General features: G+C 42.0%; 1 long non-coding RNA gene across 1 annotated transcript in view; it reads left to right on the forward strand.

The window, feature by feature from the left end:
* Positions 1 to 24,226, forward strand: part of LOC127008429 (uncharacterized) — a 25,308-nt gene continuing 1,082 nt past the window's right edge. Inside the window, exons 1-5 of the long non-coding RNA XR_007761077.1 lie at positions 1 to 153; positions 892 to 969; positions 3,747 to 3,888; positions 6,018 to 6,124; positions 11,247 to 11,326. This is a non-coding gene — a long non-coding RNA (uncharacterized LOC127008429). The remainder of the gene's footprint in view (positions 154 to 891; positions 970 to 3,746; positions 3,889 to 6,017; positions 6,125 to 11,246; positions 11,327 to 24,226) is intronic.

Here is a 24,226-nt window from a genome sequence, read left to right on the forward strand (position 1 = left end):
TTATTCCCTTATGATCACGTGACTGGCCTTCCCCTAATCCCCTTCCTCCCTGTGGATTTGCTCCGTTTAGACGCCATTACGAGTCATGTCTGTTTTATGTGATTCCGTGGGATTTATCCGCCGCTGTAAAGACACGCCATGCAGATTAAAGAGGTGAGGAATGCCTTGTGCTTGTTTTGATATGGGTGATAACGGCGAGAAGTGTAATGAACGTGGTCAAAGGGGATTTAAATGTGGGCTGACCGCGGGGCCTTGGGTTAAGATGGCGGCGCGGGTTGGATTGAGGAAAATATTTGTATATATATATTTTTCTCGTAAACTACTGGGTATACCGAGACGGGGCTTGAGGTCATGACATATAAGGTCACTATACTTCTTGAGGTCAAGCGGTGATGCGGGGAAAAGGCGGAAAATGTGTGATATATGCAAGATAAGAGGCGGCCATCAGCTTAACGTGAACTTTTATCATCGATACCCAGTAAGCCCTTTGACCTCTACAGAGTGAAGAATTAAGGGGGACTGACCTGATATATGAGGTCAGATGAGGCGTGAATGTCGTAAACAATGAATTAGGTTTTGGGGTGAGCTCACAAAGGCGACCGCGTGACCTTATTTCTGACCTTATTACCGACACTTAAGACCTATGATATGGAGAATAAGATGCATTGAGCTCTTACATGAGGTCAAATGGGGCGTGGCTGTCTTAAGTACGTAATAATGGGCATTTAGCGGCCAGGTCCAGCAGGTCAGAAATGGCCCTTCGCTGCTACACGGTAAAGCCACAAATTTGGCCCCTCGCTGCCACTACTACCGGGTTAAAAAAAAAAGACAACGGGAGGTCATTTTATACGGAAATTTCCAACATGTAACCTTTTTTTATTGCTATTACAGAAGTACACCCGATGGCAGGCCGGACCCTATCTCTCCTTCGGGGGACAAGTTGTGATTTGCTTGGCAGGAGCCATGGTGGTGAGTAAACTTTTCTGGGTTCCATTTCCTCAGTGAACATTAAGCTGAATAGTAAAAAAAAATTGTATGTTTGTCAGATGGTAAATGTCCACAGAGTTGCCCATCTCACTGTGGTACTTCTCACCCTAACCATGCATTAGATCTCTTAATTCTTTGCATTTTGAATCCCATATATATGTCTCACAAATTGACAGAATCGCTGCTAGTGATTTATGAAAGGTTGGTGTTTTTTTTGCGGGCCGTGATGTTGTGGGCCCCGGGCGTGAGAGCGAGAAACACCTCCACAGAGCTAAGTTGCATATACATGTGGGAGGGCGAAGGGGTCAAAGCCCCCCCGTTAGCTGTTAGGTTGTAGAGTTCGGTTGGGTTAGTTTAAATATGTTCCCCCACCGTAAACCGTCGCGTCGGTGCCACCACAAAATAGCTTGTGGGTCTGCATGTTCTAAAAAAATAAAAAATAACCACGAGGTAGACCTGGTCTCACATGAGTGGGCTAATCGCTAACCTAGCGTACTGTCGCTAACCAAGCGTTTGTAGAAAAGATATATGAAGACCTAGTGATGTTTCATAAAGTAAGTAATGGTGGCACCGACGCCCCGAGCCGGCCGCCAAAAACTCACTAACTTTTCAAAAATCGCTGGCGGCGTTTCTAACAGTTTGCGGCGAACATAAATGGGGTTCTAAATGCATAGAATAATGAGATCTAACCCATGAGAAGTGTGAGAAGTGAGTGTAAGAAGAGACGGGGAACAGAGTATCCCAGTCCCCCCGTGATACTCTGAGGCGGCTGCAAAAAACTCATTAACTTTTAAAAAATTGCTAGCAGCGATTCTGTCAATTTGCGAGGCATATATATATATATATATATATATATATATATATATATATATATATATATATATATATATATATATGTATGGGATTCAAAATTCATAGAATTATGAGATCTAACCCATGGTTAGGGTGAGAAGTACCACAGTGAGATGGGCAACTCTGTGGACATTTACCACCTGTCAGACTAGGTTAGAATTAAGTTAGGCTAGATTTCATTGTTTCCAGGTCAGGATAAGGGTGAAGTATTAACCCTTTATTTATAAGTGTGGAGTATTCACCCTATTCATCCTGGGGGGCTTCATGGTGCAGTGGTTAGCACACTTGGCTCACAACCGAAAGAGCCCGGGTTCGATTCCCGGGTGGAGTGGAAAAATTTGGGTGGCTTTTCCGATACCCTACGCCCCTGTCCACCCAGCAGTGAATGGGTACTACCAGGTAATAATCGGGGGTTGTGTCTTGTTCCCTTCTCCTATAATCCCCGATGACTCCTGATAAGCCGGTCGCCGGTTGACCGGCTGTAAGATTGGGGATTGTCGGCGGCAGACCGCCGGTTGACCCTGAGGATCGTAGACTCAGCTGACCACCGCCGGTCAACTTTAAAATTTTCAAAGATATCGGCGATGCGCCCGGTCGACCGGTGGTGTTGAAAATGTCCTAGTTGACCGGTGGTCAACCGCCGACACCCGCGGCAGACCGGTGGTAGACTGGCGGTAGGCCATGAGTGAACACCTGTTTATGATCTGGGGATTAGCAAGGGAGGAAGGAGGAAAACGAGGAGGAACAGGTAGGAGCGAGGGAATGAAGAGAGAGAGGGAGATGAGATAAAGGAGGAAGAGGAGTGGGTGAAAGAGAGAGAGAGAGAGAGAGAGAGAGAGAGAGAGAGAGAGAGAGAGAGAGAGAGAGAGAGAGAGAGAGAGAGAGGAAGGGAAAGGAATGGAAGGAGGAACAGGTGGGAGTGAGTGAGGAAGAAAGAGGGAGTGAGGAAGTAAGGGAGAGAGGATGGAAAGAGATGAAAGAAAGGAGGAAGAAGAGAGAGAGAGAGAGAGAGAGAGAGAGAGAGAGAGAGAGAGAGAGAGAGTTTTATGCACACAAATGAATTTAGGTTTGAAGCAGTTTATGAGGTAATTTTAAAATATAAAAATGCAAAGATAGTGTTTGGTCGTCGATGTGCCGCAGGTCTGTCACTGGTAGACCAGCGGTCTGCCACCGGTAGGCTGGCAGTCTACCGTTGACTGACCTGCTGCAGTTGCCGTTTGGAGAAATCGAAAATCGTATATGGTCGCCAGTCTACCGCCGGTCTACCGCAGGCAGACTGGCGGTAAGCTGCCGGTCCCGGGATTATTGCCTATTTTGTCGGCGGTCAGGCCCTGATCGACTTATCGGGAGTTATCGAGGACTATCGGGACCGAGGCCGGGAATGTGTGAGAGCCCCTTAAAAAAACTGTATACAGGAGGCTTTTCTCTAGAAGATTGAATTGTTTATAGCATTTCATAGCTGGTGCTGCTGCAAGTTACATGTAGAATGTGTTATTACGGAGTGTGATTCTTTAACTTCAACTCGTCAGTTAGTTTTTGTTTTATTGAGTTTTCACAAACATATTCAAGTTCTGCAATCACTGCTGCATTTAACGGTGTCAACCAAAATGGCCTATCTAATGTATGGCTGAGATACGGCAAATAATACATGTCTGTGATGTCACTCCTGACCGAGCGATCTCGCGCAAAAAAACTCATTTGTCAACTCTTCTCGCTTTCTCGCCAAGCAGCTCGCTGCCAGTGTGGCATTGCTTATAATGTATTAACGTTCTTGCTCCCTGTGTGGCCTAAGGCTAGCTTAGGTTCATTAAAGTTTGGTCAGGTTAGGATGGCTGAGATTGTCTTTTATAAAATAGTTTAGGGTGACACAGTGAGTAATGTATTTTTATATTTTGAATATTCTTCAGCGGAACACTGGAGGCTGAGTGTGACGCTCCTTGTTGGCCGCTATGATGATGATGTGGTTTGGCTACTACCAGCTGAGAGGCCACAGCATGCTGTCCTGAAGACCGGCCAGCAACCCGGACTCTAGAGCAGTGGTTTGCATTGGTAAAAGTGTTATTTCTGCTATAATTGTCTCTTGTTTCTCTTACGACTGTCTTCTGTTTCTCATATTCTCTTATTTCTCCTGTAAGTGGTGTGCGGGAAAAACTGTGTAACAAATGTTAGGACTCGCTGGCCTGACAAATGTTAACCCAGTAGCTGTGGGGGTCATGTTTCTTAACCCTTTCATTGCGCGCAGTGTGGACGCGACTATCCCCTCAGGCGCAGTTGGGCAGCCCAATTGGGGGTCTCTTTTAGCCTCTGTATCTCAAAAACTATTCATCACAGCTGAAAACTAAAAACACCATTGGAAAGAGGAGGTCCAGATCTATAGGAGTCAGTTATGTATGCCTCTCTTGCGAACGTTCAGGGAGTGTTGAATGTTAACACTTACATCTGTGCATGCGGGATGATCAGCCATATTGAGGGAACTGTGGACATTTTTTCCTTCAGATTCTGGCAAGGGAGCATTGCCAACTGCAATATTTACAACTATTTGGTCAAAGAATCAGTCAGGTGATAGGTGAAGCTTTGCAAAAATGCCGCTATATTGGGCAAGAACATCCACCAGTTACTCATCCGTAGATTTGCCACGCTGGGCTGATATGATTTTCCACCAAATTTAGTGAAGAATCCACTCAATTGGCAATCCTATGTTGTGAGAATTAATGTTGGAACACTCTCATATGCACGAGATGTGAGTGTGGGTGGAGGTCGCAGCGAGCGTTTAGCAATGAAAGGGTTAATGGCCCTTCTAAGCGAGAAAAATGAGAAAAAATCACCCCTCACACAAAGCACTTAATTATATATATCAAAGCATTTGTGATCAGTTTATGCATCGTCTATTTTTGGGGTTTATATCATGGCACAAATTTGGCCCGTCGCTGCTACCGGGTTAATGTCCAAAAAATTTATTTCAAGTTTCTTCACTATAGTCTATCGATTTTAACTTGAGCCCTTGGGCGTGACTCAGTCGTTGTCTTTCCCTGTAATCCCAAGCCATTCATAACACCATGCAGTCAGATATGAGTATGTGTATACTCCACAAATAGATAACGTACAGACTATCAGTGAGACAGATCGCAGGTCATGGCTAGATCTGTAAAGAATTGAGGCTTCCCCGGCCCAAACCACAGGGCTCAAGTTAGAGTCCATGTACTATAGTGACTTTATAAGAACATAAGAACGTAAGGAGTCTGCAAGAGACCGGTTGGGCTATACAAGGCAGCTCCTGTACACTCCACTCCACCTTACCTCACCATCCATGGCTTTATCTAACCTCTTCTTGAATGTATCTACGGTATTGGCACCCACATCATGGCCCCCAAGCCTGTTCCATTCGTCCACCACTCTATTGGTGAACCAATTCTTGCCTATGTCTTTGTTAAATCTGGATTTGTCCAACTTAAAACCATTGCTACGCATCCTACCCGGCTCTTTTACTATCAAAATCTTATTGACATCCCCTTTATAGAAGCCCTTCATCCATTTATAGACTTCGATCAAGTCTCCTCGCAATCTTCACATTTCTAGCGAGTGTACATTTAACTGCTTCAGCCTGTCTTCATGAGGCAAAAGCGACAGGCCAAATTTGTGTCTTTATCGAGTAGCAGCGACGGGCCAAATTTGTGTCTTTACCGCGTAGCAGCGACGGGCCAAATTTGTGCCATGATATAAACCCCCCAAAATAGATGATACATAATCTGATCACAAATGCTTTGATATATATTATGAAATGATTTGTGCGAGGGGTGATTTTTTCTCATTTTTCTCGCTTGGAGGGACCATTAAGAAACATGATCCCTACCACCACCACCGAGTTAATGATAAATATAAATGAATCTAGTTATTGGGGACCAGAAGACAGATTTTGTGTTGGAAGTCAGTAAATATAAGAGTGAGTACTACAGTCTGGCAACGTTGGCACTGCCTCAAAGTATAGGCCTGGCTTTATGTATAGAGTTATGAGGGGAGAGGAAGAAATGGAGGAAGAAAAATATGTAAAATAACAAATATGAGAGATTATCTATTAATTATCTTTTATTATACAGCGCTTGATAGAGAGAGAGATTTTATATTTTATCCCATGCCATCTTTCCCGGTACAAGACTTTGACCGTGGACACATATTTGCAGGTTGGTGTAGCAGTGCCGGGAGGTGCCATAACACTCCCCTCAACAACAGTCTCTTCACCGACAAGTAATTCTTCACCAACAAGCTTTTCAGCAGCTTGGAGAAATAGGTAAGCTTTCTCTACTCACTTCCCTTCATTGGTGGGTTACCAGAAGACCCCAAAGGGTGAACCCGTTATATTGAGGTGTAAAATGTTCAGCAGCTCACTTAGTAACCAAATGTGTTGTAAAATGTTCACTACCTCTATGAAAAACAAGCAATGCGGCTAGCTTCAGACTGAGGAGAAAGACACCCTCACCCCTCACACAAACCATTTCATAATATATATATATATATATATATATATATATATATATATGTAATGTACCAACATTATGTTTTCAGTTACTCTGAGTTACAGCATTTGAATAGAGATTTGAGTTTACCAACTGACGTTTTCATCCTGGTGTTAGTAAAATGACTGCATAATAAAAATAATAAAACCATATATAATTAAAACCACAATACCTGATGAAACTAAAAAAAGATTCACAAAAAACACTGGTTTTATTGATGTTTTTTTGGTTTAAACCAGGGGTGTCAAGCTCATGGCCTGCGGGATAGTCATAAATGGCCCACGGTATCACGGTAGCTTCAATCTTGTCAATGTATTTTCTACCCTTGTTGACCCCCATGACGGCACTTCAGAGTATGAATTGGCCCTCCAAGGGTTTTGAGTTTGACACCCCTGGTTTAAACCACCAACCCTGCTGTACATAATTAAAATCTTACATATAGTTAAAACCACAATACTGATGAAACTAACAAAGATACACACAAAAGAAAAAAAAATGGTTTTAATAGTTGGTTTAAACCACTTTTTTTTATTGGTTTAAACCATTTGTGGCTTAGTGCAGTACAGTATGTTATATGCATTTGCTCAGTAAGTTTCAGAAAACAATAAGTTTGAATAAGTATTGTACTACATTTGAATTTACACATAATTTAGCTACCAGTATTTTTCTGTATGCATTGTTGGAAAGGATTTTTTCAAACAATTCACCTGCTGTTTAGTGAAGTGGCAAATATATATTAGGGTTGCACCGATTAATCGGCAGGTAATCGGTAATCGGCCTTATCGGCCATTTTGCCGATTAATCGGGCCGATTATCAATTTTTTTTTCTCTTTTATGGTGCAATGTACATAACACAATATCATTAATATTGATATAAGGATGGTGATGTTACCAAAACTCTTGACACACCTTTCCACAGCATTTATTACAAACAAGTTAATATGCAAATGTACATTAGACAATTCAAATTACATTTGAATTAATAATATGAAATACCTATATTTCCTTTAACTGTATCTAGAAAAAATAAACCAAAAAATATATACTTATTTCAACTCCTATAGTACAGTAACAGTAATATCATTCACCATATCTGTTGTGATTAAGGAAACAAATCATTGTAATATAATGAAAAGCATGGAACTAGACAAGTAATTGTTCTCAGTACTTTAAAATGAACACTGTTAAAAATCATAATGCGAAAACTAAAAATATTTTAATTGAGTATTATGATTCACTATGTCTGCCGTGCATAGGAAAAAAATAATGCAATATATCATGAAAAGTATGAAATTAAACCATTTATTTTTCTCAATACTGTACTTTAAACTGAACACTCTTAAATATATTACAATGCAACAACAAAACATTGATCGAGTAATATCATTCAATATGGCTGCCGTACATAAGGAAACAAGGTCATGTAATATAATTAAATTATGGAACTAAATTTTTTTTTTCTTAGTACTTTAAATTTAGCACTCTTAAATACATTTTAATTAACACTTTAATTGAGTAATAGCATTCATGAGAAGTATGGAACTAAACAGTATTTTTTCGCAGTACTTGAGCACTCTTAAACTAATCATACATTAATAATGTAAAAACAAAAAAATAATAGCATTCATCATGCCTGATGTGCAAAAAAAAAAAAAAAAAATATATATATATATATATATATATATATATATATATATATATATATATATATATATATATATATATATATATATATCAGTAAATGTGTGGAACTAGCTAGACATGTGATTTTATTCAGTACTTTAAATTGAACACTCTTAAATTGTAATGTAAAAACATTAACATTACAAGAAGTATTACAAGTATTACAAGAAGTATTTGCTCTCCATACAAAAGATGACAGCTGCCCAGTAAACAAAGTTGTAAACATGAGAGTAGAGGTATGTCTCTAACTTTGTGATATCAGTATCCACTCCAGTAATAATATTAATATTAATCTCATTTACAATTTCAAAGTAATCGGCCGATTAATCGGTATCGGCCGATTATTGGCAACCGATTAATCGGTAATCGGTAATCGGCCCAACTGCTTATCGGTGCAACCCTAATATATATATATATATATATATATATATATATATATATATATATATATATATATATATATATATATATATATATATATATATATATATATATATATATATATATATATATATATATATATATATATATATATATATATATATATATATATATATATATATATATATATATATATATATATATATATATATATATATATATATATATACTCACGTTACTTCGGTCCTTGGTCCCCTGAGGTGCGACTCCCAGGCGTGTGCCACCCTGTGTTCCCTCCGAGAGCGACAGCGTGCGTGAAATCCAGCCTCTGGCCACCAGTGCACTTTACTGTGGAGAAAGCAAACCCCTTCCACTTGGCGGGCTCAGAGAAACACAATCCGCCCGGTTTAACGTGGTTTATTTCCTTTGTCACAGTTCCCACACTGTTCCACCGGGTCCGCCACTTGTTGACCGTCGAAACCCTCTAATAAAGTCCACAAACCCAAACACCGCCAATTCCAGGCACTTTCTTCAAGGGGTCCGTGCACACGCCACTACGAGCCTCAGGTCCTGACCGAGGTTGAATCCAACTGCTCTGCCTGCCGGTGTCCCCAAGACCCTCGTGGCGCCCAATCACAGGCCTTCCCGCTCGGTGACGTCACTTCCTGGCGGGAACCTCAGGCAGCATATATATATATATATATATATATATATATATATATATATATATATATATATATATATATCTATATATATATATATATATATATATATATATATATATATATATATATATATATATATATATATATATATATATATATATATATACAGGGGGGTCGTCTAATATGCGAGAATATGGGCGGTTCAAAGCCTCGCATATCACAAATTCGCATATTAGGAACCTTAAAAAGCATGTAAATAATGGTATATGGGCAGTCAGCCACATTTTCCCAAACTCTTTAACCTAGTATATCTTTTTCGTATCATATAACTAAGTGGAGATACACATCACCAATGTACACATAATCCAAGAGGCTAAGGAGCTATGAAAGAAACATAAAGTGAATTGTTTTACCTTTATTGAATACATCTGGATTTTGGAGGTGGTTGATGTGAGGCAGACCTTCTTTTTCCTTACGAGATACATAGTGAGCCAAATATCTTTCCATTTGAACAATCGCATTGTTTGAGGACTGGCTCCGACCGTCCAGTTTTGCTCCACCATACGTTTTCACTGTTTGCAAGATTTGGTCTTTCTGTTTCCAAATGTTTCTCACAGTAGATTCACCCATACCTAACTCCCGTCCAATTGAAGAATTGCCTTTTCCTTTCTTTTTCATGTCTATCACTTTTAACTTAGTTTCCAATGTAATAAACTGCTTTTTCGAGTTCTTTGGAGGCGCCATAATAACAACAACAGCAACAACAATAGCCCACAGGCTAGCTTGCACACAGCACAGACACAGCTTGTGAGAGCAATGGCTGCTTTAGACGTACTGATGAAGAGAACACGTGGAGCCGTCTCACAGAGTAGAGTTGCCAGATTGCGCCATTGTTTATTTCCCTTCCTTCGGGAAGTGAGTAACAGCAAGTTCATTATTTGGTAGGAAATGGATGTTAGCGAAGTCGGGAACATGAAATGAATGAAAAAAAAACTTTTCTCTTACTACCGAGTCAAGTCACTGCTCCCACGTGCTCCATCCCCCAAGGGGGGGAGGGAGGGAGGAAGGAGGTCGCATATGAGGTGGTTCGCATATCCCAAGTTCGCATATCAGTATATATATATATATATATATATATATATATATATATATATATATATATATATATATATATATATATATATATATATATATATATATATATATATATGTAATGTACCAAAATTATGTTTTCAGTTACTCTGAGTTACAGCATTTGAATAGAGATTTGAGTTTACCAACTGACGTTTTCATCCTGGTGTTAGTAAAATGACTGCATAATAAAAATAATAAAACCACATATAATTAAAACCACAATACCTGATGAAACTAAAAAAGATTCACAAATGGTTTTATTGATGTTTTTTTTTGTTTAAACCAGGGGTGTCAAAATCATGGCTCTTGGGATAGTTATAAATGGCCCGCGGTATCATGGTGCTTCAATCTTGTCAATGTATTTTCTACCCTTGTTGACCCCCATGATGGCACTTCAGAGTATGAATTGGCCCTCCAAAGGTTTTGAGTTTGACACCCCTGGTTTAAACCACCAACCCTGCTGTACATAATTAAAATCTTACATATAGTTAAAACCACAATACTGATGAAACTAACAAAGATACACAGAAAAGAAGAAAAAAATGGTTTTATTAGTTGGTTTAAACCAGTTTTTTTTATTGGTTTAAACCATTTGTGGCTTAGTGCAGTACAGTATGTTATATGCATTTGCTCAGTAAGTTTCAGAAAACAATAAGTTTGAATAAGTATTGTACTACATTTGAATTTACACATAATTTAGCTACCAGTATTTTTCTGTATGCATTGTTGGAAAGGATTTTTTCAAACAATTCATCTGCTATATATATATATATATATATATATATATATATATATATATATATATATATATATATATATATATATATATATATATATATATATATATATGTTTGCCACTTCACTAAACAGAAGATAAATTGTTTAAAAAAAACAGGAAGGTCTCTCTCTCTCTCTCTCTCTCTCTCTCTCTCTCTCTCTCTCTCTCTCTCTTCTTTGTATATTTTTACCATGAAAAGAATTTACCACAAAAAATCAATTATCAACTTTATTAATTTCCTTACTTTACTCCTAGAGACAAGAGGAGAAGAGGAAGAAGAAGAAGAGGAAGAGGAAGATGACTTTGAAGACCAGCAGACAGACAGAAAGACATTGGTGAGTGTTGAATCATTCTTTCCATAATACTCTCTCTCCTTCCTTTCTTCTTGTCTCTTGGATAGGTTAGGATCAAAGGCCAGATTATTGAACCTCCTCACTCAAGTTCACATATTTGAGGATATGGTACAGGGCACGCAAGGTTGCAGTATACTGGTGTTGAAGGGACTGTCCTTTGACGTTAAGTTGAAGACTGTATGACCATTGGCAGAACAAGTACAGAACATTGAAGTAAGATCACTGGGAGCACATTTTTATATACAGTTTTCCACCCAAAATAGACTTTCCTTCTATGATTTAGCAGGCCAGTGGGGGGGTCCCTTTTAACCTCTGTATCTCAAAAACTATTCATCACAGCTAAAAACCAAAAACACCAGTGGAATGAGGAGGTCCAGATCTATAGGAGTCGGTTATGTATGCCACTCTTGCGAACGTACATGCACGTTCAGGGAGTGTTGAACGTTAACTAACACTCACGTCGGTGCGTGCAGGATGATCAGCCGTATTGAGGGAACTGCGGATATCTCTCCTTCAGACTCTGGCAAGGGAGTATTGCCAACTGCAATATTTACAACTATTTGGTCAAAGAATCAGTCAGGTGAAGCTATGCAAAAATCCCGCTATATTGGGCAAGAACATCCACCAGTTACACGTCCGTAGATTTGCCGCGCTGGGCTGACATGATTTTCCACCATATTTAGTAAAGAACACACTCAATTGGCAATCATATGTTGTGAGCATTAGTGTTGGAACACTCATACATGGGAGATTTGAGTGCGGCTGGAGCTGGCAGCGAGCGTTTAGCGCCACCAGCAAATATGCCTAACGCCCGCTGCAAGCGCTTAGCAATGAAAGGGTTAATGGTCCCTCCAAGCGAGAAAGATGAGGAAAAATCACCCTTCACACAAACCATTTCTTAATACATATCAAAGCATTTGTGATCAGATTATGTATCATCTAATTTGAGGGGTTCATATCATGGCACAAATTTGGCCGGTCACTGCTACACGGTAAGCCACAAATTTGGCCCGTCGCTGCTACACGGTTTAATTATTGCATTCAATTTTACTAGTGACAGAGATTTTGTGAGAGCTTATTACACCAGAATTTCACTTAATTATGTGAGTCAGAAACCACAGAAATGTTAGCAGAGTGAATTCAAAGGTAAACACGCACGTGACGTATTGTTCGGCCCGTAAGACGCTGCCTCTTGGAAGACACCCTGATTATGGAATGATATTTTTCACGGTGTAAGAGTGTGAGCAAACCTTTTAGGCTTGGACGTAGCAGACGAGACATTAACCCGGTAGCAGCGACGGGCCAAATTTGTGGCTTTACCGTGTAGCAGCGACGGGCCAAATTAGTGGCTTTACCGTGTAGCAGTGATGGGCCAAATTTGTGGCTTTACCGTGTAGCAGTGACGGGCCAAATTTGTGGCTTTACCGTGTAGCAGCGACGGGCCAAATTTGTGGCTTTACCGTGTAGCAGTGACGGGCCAAATTTGTTGCTTTACCGTGTAGCAGCGACGGGCCAAATTTGTACCATGATATAAACCCCCCAAAATAGATGATACAGAAACTGATCACAAATGCTTTGATATATATTATGAAATGGTTTGTGTGAGGGGTGATTTTTTCTCATTTTTCTCGCTTAGAGGGACCATTAACCCGTGTGCGTCGGGTGACGGGAATTCCCGCTCGGGCGGAAAGCGTCGGGTGGCGGGAGTTCCCGCCATCCGACGCGCACGGCTTGGCCAAAAATAGCACCTCTTCCCAACATCATATCTATGCCGTGCTGCGACGTAGACACTTCAAATTTATTTAATCGTGGAGAGGAAGGATTGGCGATGAAAAAACAATATAAATTATTATATTTTCGTTTGAAATTGCCACACGGGGCATTGATGAAAGACACCTATTTTACAAAATCTATCAGCACCGCCCGCGCGGTGCGAGGACGACAATAGTCCTCTAGCCCGACGCTTATGGGTTAAGAAACATGATCCCCGCTGCTACTGGGTTAACACCAGCAGACTGTTGGCACCAATCTGCCGAGGCTGAACAGTGGGCTGAGGCAGACTACAGTACCCCAAGGAAGGGATGAAAGGACGAGGGCGAGGTGGCTGGCAGACGCTATTGTACTCACTGGAATTGGGTCCGTGGATTTCTCGATATAAAGGGGGGGCTTCGTGGTGCAGTGGTTAGCACACTCAGCTCGCAACTGAGAGAGCCCGGGTTCGATTCCTGGGTGGAGTGGAAAAATTTGAGCGGCTTTTCTGATACCCTACGCCCCTGTCCACCCAGCAGTGAGTGGTTACCAGGTATTAATTGGGGGGGGTTGTGTCCCATCTCCTGGGGTCTGTTCCCTTCTCCTATAATTCCTTCCCCTTCTGTCTCTCTCCGGCATATGACCGCAGATGTTGCGCTGCCCACTAAACAAAACTTTCCAACTTTCTCGATGTAAGTGTGTCCGTTATATCCCAGGTTTACTATACAGGTAACTCAATTTACGCGAGTTTGGTTTACGCATTTTTGAAATAACGCTGGGTCCAAAATACAAATAAGTGTTTAATTTGCACATTTTTTCACTTATACGTGATATTTTCTGGAGTGTCCACCAGATGTATCACGCAACTGGACTCACATGGCCACACAGCTGAGGTCAGTTCTTCCCGCGTGCCACTTGAACAACAATACAGTACCCACGCTGCCACGCTACTCAACAATAGGGGTGGGCAGGTATCGGTACTAACGGTACCAGCTATATGGTACGGTACCAGTATCAGATTGCTCAGTACCGGTACCAATACTAGCCAGTCGCTCATGGTGTCCCTCATTTCTTCCTCACTCGAGTGAGGCTGAGACTGAGTGCCTGAGTGGATATCTCGGTGATATGGATATTCTCTCTCTCTCTCTCTCTCTCTCTCTCTCTCTCTCTCTCTCTCTCGCAGGTGGATAAAAACATCAAAATATGGCAATTATATGTAATTAATGTAAGTTTTAATGTAATTCTCTCTCTCTCTCTCTCTCTCTCCCCCCCCCACTGAAGGAATTGAATATTTATTTTTCGATAAAAAACTACCTCTTGTTTGATTTACATTGTTTTTGATTTACGCAATGACCTCTTCAAGGACACAATACTCGCGTCAATCGTGTTAGCTGTACCTGTAAGACGTGAGCATAGAGGTTATATCATACAAGAGGCTGAATTGAAAAGCTGTGTAAGGCCACCTCCTACAACATTCACCCTGGAGGACACATGGATAGGGCATTTTTTATGGGGGAAAAGTGCGTCTTAAAAGTCGTTAAAGTACAGTACACCGGGTATTCAATATATGCGAGTTCAGTTATATTCGACTAACCTTAATGAGCCAAGTACAGGTAACACAATTGACACGAGTATTGTGTCCTTGAAGAAGTCATTGCGTAAATCAAAAACAATGTAAATCAAACAAGAGGTAGGTTTTTATCGAAAAATAAATATTCACTTCATTCAGTGGAGAGAGAGAGAGAGAGAGAGAGAGAGAGAGAGAGAGAGAGAAAATCCATATCACCGAGATATCCACGCAGGCACTCAGTCTCAGCCTGTTGTTGTTGTTGTTGAGCAGCGTGGGTACTGTATTGTTGTTCAAGTGGCGCGCGGGAAGAACTGAGCTCAGCTGTGTGGCCGTGTGAGTCCAGTTGCGTGAGACATCTGGTGGACACTCCAGAAAATATCACGTATAAGTGAAAAAAATGTGTAAATTAAACATTTATTTGGATTTTGGACCCAGCGTTATTTAAAAAACTCATAAACAAAACTCGCGTCAATCGAGTTTCCTGTATTCATTTTATGCGAGAAAAATTCGCTCATATGCGAATATCGGCGCTGGTGCGACTGGTTGGTGAGGTATGGTGACACACTAGAGGGTGCAGATAATGCTTTCCCACATTTTCCTCGCCTATAATTAACCTTTTCCTGTCTCTGATCCTAAAGTTAATCCTCAGGGGTGGGTTTCATCATAGTGCTCTCCCAAGCGTGGTGACGCCACGCACAGTTGGGAGAATTTCTTGGGCGTGTTTCATCACCGCGCCACAAGCACTTCCAAGTAGGGGTGGGGGCGGTTTTGGGAGTAACCAGCGTTGCCAATCTTCCGCGTCGCTTTGACGTCTAATATGTCTTCAGTTAACCTAAATTACACTTCTTATATATAATTATGGAATTATAAATATAAACAATTGATATTTAGTTGAAATACAGCGATAGTATCTTCATTGTAAGGAATATGTGCACGTATTTTTTTTCCATCTGCATCTTCAACGGCACCACGGTGTAAACAAACATTTAGTGAGTCGTGAGTAGACCCTGGCCACCTCGCCACCATGGCCCGCAGCTTGTACTGTGCATCAAATAACACTTGCACATTGATGCTGTGGCAGTTCTTGCGGTTGACGTACACTTCTTCGTGCTCATGTGGGGCCACTATTCTTACGTGGGTGCCATCAACAGCACCCACCACACCGGGAAAACCAGCAATTTCGGCAAACTCCGCCTTCATTCTCTGCTGCTCCCCCCGGTTTAAAAGGAAGCCCATGAACCGCCTCATTTTCTCTTGTGTCACGAGAGCATCCACGGTCTGGGTGATGATTCTGCTGACTGTGGCCCGGGAAACTCCAAAGTCATCTGCGCTGCACTGCTGCATTTTCTCGGTGGCGAGGTATCGCAGAGTCAACGCCACTTTCAGCTCCGCTATGACCGCACGGCTCCTCTCAGTCCTGTTGCCAATCACGTGTCGCACCAAGTCAGTGACGAACAACAGGCCAGCACGATCCACCCTGTACCTCTTCTTGAACTCGTGTCATCGTACTCGTTAACCCTTCGCCGCGATGACGCGTTTAGCGTCATCAAAGTAAAAGGTCCTGCACGGCGATGACGCGAAACGCGTCATAAAAGTAAAAAAAATGATTAAAAAATAAAATTTTCGGTGAAAGTGCGTAAAATTTGGAGTGTCATTTGTTGGGATAAGTTTCTTAGAGGTAACATATGGCAACCTTTTTAAGGAACGTAAATGAGGAACGTGGAGCGATTTTTAGTTGTTAGCCTACTCTGACGGGAGAGGAAAAAATACAGTTTTCTTGGTGTAACTCAGGAACTAATAGGCGTACGAAGATTTTGAGGATACCATAAGAATCCTCGCTAAATTCCGCTTCAAAACATATATTCGGCTAAAAAAGCTGGCCCACAAAATTTCGAGATAGCAAATGGGGAAGAGTTGGTACTTAGGATTTATTGTCTACAATACTCTATACGGAGACTTGAAACGAGTGTCTATTGTTTATGTATATTTTTCCTCTATTTTTATTTGCGCATGTTCTAGTATCTTACTGTGCGCGAGAGGGTTAAAGATGTCCCTTCTCGGGCGAAAATTCCTTGGTCGGTGCTGGCGGGGTTGTTCACGGGCTGCCATGTTTACAGTCTGACGCTTGGAACCTTCCTTGGGAGCGCTTGGAGACCTCACGGCCTCCCAAGGCGGCGAGCGAGATAGGCAGAGTTCCAAGGCTTGGGAGCTTTCGTGAAACATGCCCAAGGTTTCTCGCACGCTTGGGACTCCTTGAGCACACTTCCAAGGACTTGGGAACTTTGATGAAACCCACCCCTGGTACCTAATTATCAGCATGTATCGTAGACTTTGGGTGTGTCTCCCCGGAAGCAATCAATGTGCTTTATTGTTGCTTTAGTGCTTTATTATTCTGAAACGGTGCCGAAATAAATAGTTAGAGGGTTCTAAAACGGGTCGTGGAACATAACCCCCTATAATTAATGGGATGATAAGTTCGATATGTGAATTCACATTATGCGAGCTTTTTGCAGAACATAACCCTCGCACATAACGAATACCATGTGGTGTACTTTGATGTAACTGTAGAATGTTTCCTGGGTCGTATATGAACAAAAACCTCATACTAGGCTACTGTTAAATCCCACTCCCCTGGCTTGAGACATTAGAACAGTCCCTCAGCAAGTTTGAATCCCTCTGGTGGGCTGATGTTAACTGTGTAGCAACGACGGGCCAAATTTGTGGCTTCACCGTGTAGCAGCAACGGGCCAAATTTGTGCCATGATATAAACCCCCCAAAATAAATAAAACATAATCTAATCACAAATGCTTTGATATATATTATGAAATGGTTTGTGTGAGGGGTGATTTTTTCTCAATTTTCTCACTTAGAGGGACCATTAACCCATACAGTGTGGTCTTTTGTCATAGATAGAGTTTTCTGCATCTCAAAGCTAACCATGTCATACCAGGAAAGGGAAATTTATTTTAATTTTTTAGAGCCTATGTTCTTTCCATTATAAACACTTCTCACAACCCTATAGCTTGAGTAATGTATTAGTACTTCTTTGCATCACAAAAAAATAACAGTAATTATAAGTACAAGAAAATGGTTGGGTCAGGCAACACCGCTCGCTTCAAGGCCGTCTGTACTTCAACCGTAGTTCTCAAGCTCAACATAATACTGGGGGCTTAATGGTGCAGTGGTTAGCACACTCGGCTCAACTGAGAGAGCCCGGGTTCGATTCCCGGGCGGAGTGGAAAAATTTGGGCGGCTTTTCCGATACCCTACGCCTCTGTCCACCCAGCAGTGTACCAGTTATTAATCGGGGGTTGTGTCCTGTCTCCTGGGGTCTGTTGCCTTCTCCTATAATTCCTTCCCCTTCTGTCTCTCTCCGGCATATGACCACAGATGTTGCGCCCACTAAAAGAAACTTTCCCTGTTCCCTTCTGTAATTCTTTCCCCTTCTGTCTCTCTCCGGCATATGACCACAGATGTTGTGCCCACTAAAAGAAACTTTCCCTGTTCCCTTCTGTAATTCCTTCCCCTTCTGTCTCTCTCCGGCATATGACCACAGATGTTGCGCCCACTAAACCAAACTTTCCAACTGTTCCCTTCTCCTATAATTCCTCCCCCTTCTGTCTCTCTCTCCGCATATGACCACAGATGTTGCGCCACCTAAACAAAACTTTCCCTGTTCCTTCTCCTGTAATTCTTTCCCTTCTGTCTCCGGCATATGACCACAGATGTTGCCCACTAAACCAAACTTTCCAACTGTTCCCTTCTCCTATAATTCCTCCCCCTTCTGTCTCCGGCATATGACCACAGATGTTGCGCCACCTAAACAAAACTTTCCCTGTTCCCTTCTCCTGTAATTCTTTCCCCTTCTGTCTCCGGCATATGACCACAGATGTTGCGCCCACTAAACCAAACTTTCCAACTGTTCCCTTCTCCTATAATTCCTTCCCCTTCTGTCTCTCTCCGGCATATGACCACAGATGTTGCCACCTAAACAAAACTTTCCCTGTTCCTTCTCCTGTAATTCTTTCCCCTTCTGTCTCCGCATATGACCACAGATGTTGCCCCACTAAACCAAACTTCCAACTGTTCCCTTCTCCTATAATTCCTTCCCGTCTGTCTCTCCGGCATATGACCACAGATGTTGCGCCACCTAAACAAAACTTTCCTGTTCCCTTCTCCTGTAATTCTTCCCCTTCTGTCTCGCATATGACCACAGATGTTGCGCTGACTAAACCAAACTTTCCAACTGTTCCTTCTCCTATAATTCCTTCCCTTCTGTCTCTCTCCGCATATGAACAAAGTTGTTTGGCCGACTAAACCAAACTTTCCAACTGTTCCCTTCTCCTATAATTCCTTCCCCTTCTGTCTCTCTCCGGCATATGACCACAGATGTTGCGCCGACTAAACCAAACTTTCCAACCGTTCCCTTCTCCTATAATTCCTTCCCCTTCTGTCTCTCTCCGGCATATGACCACAGATGTTGCGCCACCTAAACAAAACTTTCCCTGTTGCCTTCTATAATTCCTTCCCCTTCTGTCTTTCTCCGGCATATGACCACAGATGATGCGCTGCCCACTAAACCAAACTTTCCAACTTCAACATAGTACTGTGATGCTTCCGACTCTCAGTTTTCATTTCCGATTACTCTGAAGCGTAATTTACAATTCCTTATGCCTTACTGATTATAGAATCGAGGAGTAATTACCTAGGAGAAAGTAACTTACCTTCTTGTATAATGATTTTTGTTGGAATGCAGACAAATTTACAGAAAGGCCCTTTAACATCCATTTAAAACTACCAAGACTCGTCAAATTATTGCTCTTCACTGTCAATGAACAATGTTACATACACAAACAAAAATAAATGGCGCATAAGCCCTCAAAAGAGCTTGCGTATATATAAGTACTAAACACTGCCCTAAGAGGTATGTATATGTATGTACTAAACACTGTACGAGTTAAGAATCGTGATCCTCGCTGCTACAGGGTTAAAAGTCGCTAAAATACAGTACTTTGATGTGACTGTTGAATGTTTCCTGGGTCATATATGAACAAAAACCTCACACTGGGCTGCTGTTTAATCCCACTCCCCTGGCTTGAGACATTAGAACAGTCCCTCAGGAAGTTTGAATCCCTCTGGTGGGCTGATGTTAAGTGTGTACATCAGTATGAGAACCTTAAACATTCCACCAGTTGACGCAGGAATTCCTCCCTTCCCTACCCTACCCTCAAGTTTTCTTCTCTCTCCTCCCCTGCTTAAATCTCTCTCCCCAATCCTCCCTCCCCCTCTGCTGAAACATCTCTTCCCCCTTCCTCGCCTGCTGGAATCTCTCTCCAGACTGTTCTCCCCTCCCTTTTCCCCTCCCCTTTCCTCCCTGCTGATATTTCTCTCCATACTGTTCTCCCTTCCCCCCCTCCCTCCCTCCCTCCTTGCTGACACCTCTCCCCCCCTTCTCTCCCCTGCTTAAATCTCTCTCCCCTTCTTCCCTTCCTCCCTTACTAAAACATCCCCTCTCTTCCCTAAAATACCTCTTCCCTCTCCCTTTCTTCGTCGTCCTTTCCACTAAAATCCCAGGTAATTCTGCTTAAATCCTTGCCCTTTTCACTAAAATCCCAGTTAATTCCGCATAAATCCTCATCCTTTCCACTAAAATCCCAGCCGTTTCCACAAAAATCATGCCGTTTCCACAAAAATCATGATTTTGTCCACAAAAAATCCCATTTTTTTCATTAAAATTCTTAGTTCTAATTCTTGTGTGGCTGTAACTGAGTTGTTTCCACTAAAATCCCAATTGTTTTCATTTAAATCCTCAGTTCTTAACCTTGTAGCATCGGGGACCCTGTTTATCAATGGTCCCTCTACGTGAGAAAAATGAGGAAAAATCACCCCTCACACAAACCATTTCATAATATTTATCAAAGCATTTGTGATCAGTTTATGTATCATCTATTTTGGGGGGTTTATATTATGGCACAAATTTGGCCCGTCGCTGCTACACGGTAAAGCAACAAATTTGGCCCATCGCTGCTACCGGGTTAATCTTCCGTGCCTGTAATCCAGTTGTTTCTGCTGAAAATCTTGGTTGCTTCCACTAAAATCCCTCTTACATTTTCTCCCTCTCCGTTCCATCCTTCTTGCCTCTTAAGCAAGGCGTCACAGTGCAGGGCGGCGTTAACATGAGCCCAATCAGAGTGGGGTGGACGCAGGAGAGGTTTGAATTTAATCTGGGTTTTGATGACACAATATTAACTATATCCTGGGATTGGTATTTTAAGACACTTTTGCTTCTCACGTCAACTATGTACCATATTTCTGAAGGTCAAAGAGGGGGCAATCGGGTTCTAATGAGTGTTTCTTCTTGTTCATGGTACAGAGGAAGGGTCACACTACCACCAGGTCATAAAACTATACTCCTGGAAATGTCAAAGACTCCTAGGAAAGCCTAGCCAAATATGTGTTTCTTTAGGTTCAGGGTACAGAGGAAGGGTCAAACTACCACCAGGGTCATAAAACTACCCCTGGAAATGCCCCAAACTCCTACGAAAGCCTTGCCAAATATGTTTCTTTAGGTTCATGGTACAGAGGAAGGGTCACACTACCACCAGGGTCATAAAACTACCCCCTGGAAATGCCCTAAACTCCCTTGAAAGCCTTGTCAAATGTGTGTTTCTTTAGGTTCATGGTACAGAGGAAGGGTCACATTACCACTAGGGTCATAAAACTACCCCCTGGAAATGCCCTAAACTCCCTTGAAAGCCTTGTCAAATGTGTGTTTCTCTAGGTTCACGGTACAGAAGAATGGTCACACTACCACCAGGGCCATAAAACTACCCCTGGAGATGACCAAAACTCCTACGAAAGCTTTGCCAAATGTGTGTTTCTTTAGGTTCATGGTACAGAGGAAGGGTCACACTACCACCTGTGTCTTAAAACTACCCCTGGAAATACCCAAAACTCCTACAAAAGCTTTGCCAAATGTGTGTTTCTTTAGGTTCACGGTAGAAAAGAAGGGTCACACTACCACCAGGGCCATAAAACTACTGGAAATACCCAAAACTCCTACAAAAGCTTCGGCAAATGTGTGTGTCTTTATGTTCATGGTACAGAGGAAGGGTCAAACTACCACCAGTGTCTTATAACTACCCCTGGACATACCCTACACACACTCGCCACTCCATTCAGTCACCAAGAGGGTACTTCCATGAGTCCAAAGTACCTTGATTCACTTCCTGATGTCCAGCACTCTATAGTTCTTATCAAAAGTTAGCCTGTTCTCACGCCAAGCATCTGCTAGTTAAGTCTTTCTCCTTGGGTGCACCTTCTGAAAGCCCCGGTCCATGTTCAGATGTTTCCGTACAGTGCCACTATTCATATCAAAAGTTACCCTGTTCTCACGCCAAGCATCTTTCTTTCTCTTTAAACATGATATTATTGTACCGTGTGGGACCCAGCCTCCTGGTACTGAAGGGAAGTGTGCTGTTACGTATATGCGGTTACAGGTATGTGGTACCTAACATTGGGACCTGTTTGGGTGAGCTACGAGTGCTGATCTTTACTCTCTATCTCCAGAGTCTGTGTAGTCCACTGTAAGTCAGATTATACTGCTTACTGTACCAGGAATGACCTGAATAAAGCCTGTATTCTTGAACTTCATGACACCGCAGTTTGCTTGTTTGAAAAGCTGTTATGACTGTTTCCCAAAGCCGCAGAGAAGGCTAACCGGGTTTTCATGGGTGGCTTAACCGTTCATGGTGCAGAGGGAGTGTAAAACTATCACCAGGGTCACAAACCAGTCCATGAAACCACTGTAGGATCTATGACGAGAGGCTTCCCAGCTCTTATTATGACTTTTGTAGGGCCGTAGAGAAGATGAACTAGGTTTTCATGGGTAATTTTCAGCCAGTTGAAGATGCGATTAGACCATGTTAAACTATCACCACGGTCACAAAACAGTCCATTGAAAGCCCTCTAACTCCTACCATGAGAGAATTTTCAAGGCGGTGAACTGAGGCGGTTATGTTTAAAAACACTACCAGCTTAATCCCTAAAAGGCGGGAACGTACCATGCAATCGGTTGTCCCTGTACGGTAATGTTGTGACGTCTTCCTGAAAATTGCTCACTTAACATTATTATCAGTATCACGGCTCTCCCTGACCCGGCAGCTTTGAATATACCAGCATTTGTTTATCCATCCTTCTTCTTCAATCTGCCGCAAACTCGATCTCTCTACGTCACGTGGTGTGTGTGTGTGGTAGGCCTTCTTTGTTCTGAGTGCTGCATAGGTTGTGCTTAGCTTGGTGTGGCTAATGTCTCCTCCCTCTCCATCCACTCAATTTGGTAATTTTTTGTCAAATCTGATCATTTTTTGCAAACTACAATATTACGTCAGAAGCCGCGAGGACTGAAAAATAATGTCACCTGCCCAAGCTCACACCTTTTACAGGGCCTTCATCATAGGAGTTGTGGGCATTTCCAGGGGTAGTAGTAGTTTGATGACCCTGGTGTTGGTTGTTTAACCCTTCTACTGTACCAAGAACCTCAAACGTTGTATTGGTTGTATTAGTGTCGTATTCAAAAACATTTTGTCCCCTGAGTGAGGTCAACTGACATGGCTTTCATAGGAGTTGCGGGCATTTCCAGGGGTAGTAGTTTTATGACCCTGGTTGTAGCAAGACCTTTCCTCTTTACCATGAACCTATAAAACAAGTCAAAAGAACCCAATTAATCTCCTTTACGGCCTTTGGAAGTAGCTGATGTGAGGAGCGGAAATGTCCGAGGCTCACATTCTTGAAAAAGCCATCCCGAGAGACTTGTATTTAAGGCTTCCGTAGGAGTTTTGGGCATTTCCAGGGGTAGTTTTATGACCCTGGTGATAGATTAACCCGTCCTATGTACCATGAACCTTCAAAACCACTCAATTAGAACCCGATTGATCTCCTTTTTGGCATCTGACAGTCACATTCTTAAAAAATATCGTTCCAAGCGCACACATTTGACAGGCTTTTGTAGGAGTTGTGAGAATTTCCAGGGGCAGTTTGATGACCCAGGTGGTAGTTTTAACTTTCTCCTTACCGTGAATCTTAAAACAAGACTCGTGAGAACTTGATTGATCTCCTTATTGACCTTTGCAAGTAGCTGACGTGAGGGGCGGAAGGGTCTGCCTCATAGATCTTAGGAAGGGAAGTTTGAGACGTACCTTGAATCAGCTCCTTGACGACAGTAGACTCCATGGCTGGCGTTCCTTCCTCCTTGTCTTCCTCAAATTCCAGACTTTCCTCCTCTGTGATGTACCTTTCTCTCAGTTCTAATCATTCCTCCTCTCATACGTACATCCTTCTCGGTAAATCCTTTTCACTGTATCGTATATATAGAGTTCCATTATTTGCTTGTTTCCCTTCCTCCTCATCTCTTAACGTATAAACGAGGCTTACGGCAGAGAAATCCTAAGGCACGATGACCTATTCTTACGTATACTAGAGTACGTTCACACACTGAGAACAGATTACGAGACTTCCAGCCCTCCGCTCATCCTATGCAAGGTTTATTTTCCCTTGCAAGTAA

Source organism: Eriocheir sinensis, chromosome 37 (assembly GCF_024679095.1).
Source record: "Eriocheir sinensis breed Jianghai 21 chromosome 37, ASM2467909v1, whole genome shotgun sequence".
Classification (NCBI taxonomy): Eukaryota; Metazoa; Arthropoda; class Malacostraca; order Decapoda; family Varunidae; genus Eriocheir; species Eriocheir sinensis.